At 38.8% G+C, this 2,500-nt stretch overlaps 3 non-coding genes across 3 annotated transcripts; all 3 read right to left on the reverse strand.

Annotated features, from left to right (window-relative positions):
• Positions 1 to 454: 454 nt before the first annotated feature.
• LOC128007895 (5S ribosomal RNA) lies at positions 455 to 573 on the reverse strand. Its single transcript, XR_008179641.1, has one exon. It is a non-coding gene; the product is annotated as a 5S ribosomal RNA (ribosomal RNA).
• A 535-nt stretch (positions 574 to 1,108) lies between these two features.
• LOC128006222 (5S ribosomal RNA) lies at positions 1,109 to 1,227 on the reverse strand. The gene has a single exon (XR_008178852.1). It is a non-coding gene; the product is annotated as a 5S ribosomal RNA (ribosomal RNA).
• Positions 1,228 to 2,029: 802 nt separating this feature from the next.
• On the reverse strand, positions 2,030 to 2,148 carry LOC128007896 (5S ribosomal RNA). The gene has a single exon (XR_008179642.1). It is a non-coding gene; the product is annotated as a 5S ribosomal RNA (ribosomal RNA).
• Between the last annotated feature and the right edge of the window lie 352 nt (positions 2,149 to 2,500).

Consider the following 2,500-nt stretch of genomic DNA (forward strand, 5'->3'; position numbering starts at 1 on the left):
TAAGTAAGAAAGAAAACCCAAAAGCTTAAAGCACCTGGTATTCCTAGGCAGTCTCTCATCAAAGTGCTAACCATACCTAAACCTACTAAGATTCAGAGATCGGGCATTGACTCTTTTTTTTTTTTTTTTTTTTTTTTTTTAAATGAAAGATTATTATATAATTCGTGAAATTTTCCAAAGAGATTAAAGCACCTGGTATTCCCAGGCAGTCTCTCATCAAAGTGCTAACCAGACCTAAACCTGCTAAGATTCAGAGATCGGGCATTGACTCTATTTTTTGGCAAAATTATTATATACTAAGTGAAAAATGTCCAAAAAGCTTACAGCACCTGGTATTCCCAGGCAGTCTCCCATCCATGTACTAACCAGGCCCAAACCTGTTAATATTCAGAGATCGGGCATTGACTCTATTTTTTGGCAAAATTATTATATACTAAGTGAAAAATGTCCAAAAAGCTTACAGCACCTGGTATTCCCAGGCGGTCTCCCATCCAAGTACTAACCAGGCCCAAACCTGCTTAGCTTCCGAGATCAGACGAGATCGGGCATAGCCAGGTTGGTATGGCCGTAAGCGAAGACAGCAGCGAAGACAGCAGCGAAGACAGCAGCAAAGAGAGGGCTATTTAAAGACCAGCCAATCTAATCGCCAGTACATTATATAAGTAAGAAAGAAAACCCAAAAGCTTAAAGCACCTGGTATTCCTAGGCAGTCTCTCATCAAAGTGCTAACCATACCTAAACCTGCTAAGATTCAGAGATCGGGCATTGACTCTATTTTTTGGCAAAATTATTATATACTAAGTGAAAAATGTCCAAAAAGCTTACAGCACCTGGTATTCCCAGGCAGTCTCCCATCCATGTACTAACCAGGCCCAAACTTGTTAATATTCAGAGATCGGGCATTGACTCTATTTTTTGGCAAAATTATTATATACTAAGTGAAAAATGTCCAAAAAGCTTACAGCACCTGGTATTCCCAGGCAGTCTCCCATCCATGTACTAACCAGGCCCAAACATGCTAATATTCAGAGATCGGGCATTGACTCTATTTTTTTTTTTTTTTTTTTTTAATGAAAGATTATTATATAATTCGTGAAATTTTTCAAACAGATTAAAGCACCTGGTATTCCCAGGCAGTCTCCCATCCATGTACTAACCAGGCCCAAACCTGCTTAGCTTCCGAGATCAGACGAGATCGGGCATAGCCAGGTTGGTATGGCCGTAAGCGAAGACAGCAGCAAAGAGAGGGCTATTTAAAGACCAGCCAATCTAATCGCCAGTACATTATATAAGTAGGAAAGAAAACCCAAAAGCTTATAGCACCTGGTATTCCTAGGCAGTCTCTCATCAAAGTGCTAACCATACCTAAACCTGCTAAGATTCAGAGATCGGGCATTGACTCTTTTTATTTTATTTTTTTTTTTAAATGAAAGATTATTATATAATTCGTGAAATTTTCCAAAGAGATTAAAGCACCTGGTATTCCCAGGCAGTCTCTCATCAAAGTGCTAACCAGACCTAAACCTGCTAAGATTCAGAGATCGGGCATTGACTCTATTTTTTGGCAAAATTATTATATACTAAGTGAAAAATGTCCAAAAAGCTTACAGCACCTGGTATTCCCAGGCAGTCTCCCATCCATGTACTAACCAGGCCCAAACCTGTTAATATTCAGAGATCGGGCATTGACTCTATTTTTTGGCAAAATTATTATATACTAAGTGATAAATGTCCAAAAAGCTTACAGCACCTGGTATTTCCAGGCAGTCTCCCATCCATGTACTAACCAGGCCCAAACCTGTTAATATTCAGAGATCGGGCATTGACTCTATTTTTTTTTTTTTTTTTTTTTTAATGAAAGATTATTATATAATTCGTGAAATTTTTCAAACAGATTAAAGCACCTGGTATTCCCAGGCAGTCTCCCATCCATGTACTAACCAGGCCCAAACCTGCTAATATTCAGAGATCGGGCATTGACTCTATTTTTTGGCAAAATTATTATATACTAAGTGAAAAATGTCCAAAAAGCTTACAGCACCTGGTATTCCCAGGCGGTCTCCCATCCAAGTACTAACCAGGCCCAAACCTGCTTAGCTTCCGAGATCAGACGAGATCGGGCATAGCCAGGTTGGTATGGCCGTAAGCGAAGACAGCAGAAAAGAGAGGGCTATTTAAAGACCAGCCAATCTAATCGCCAGTACATTATATAAGTAGGAAAGAAAACCCAAAAGCTTAAAGCACCTGGTATTCCTAGGCAGTCTCTCATCAAAGTGCTAACCATACCTAAACCTGCTAAGATTCAGAGATCGGGCATTGACTCTTTTTTTTTTTTTTTTTTTTTTTAAATGAAAGATTATTATATAATTCGTGAAATTTTCCAAAGAGATTAAAGCACCTGGTATTCCCAGGCAGTCTCTCATCAAAGTGCTAACCAGACCTAAACCTGCTAATATTCAGAGATCGGGCATTGACTCTATTTTTTGGCAAAATTATTATA

This window comes from Carassius gibelio, chromosome B22 (genome assembly GCF_023724105.1).
Source record: "Carassius gibelio isolate Cgi1373 ecotype wild population from Czech Republic chromosome B22, carGib1.2-hapl.c, whole genome shotgun sequence".
NCBI classification, from domain to species: domain Eukaryota; kingdom Metazoa; phylum Chordata; class Actinopteri; order Cypriniformes; family Cyprinidae; genus Carassius; species Carassius gibelio.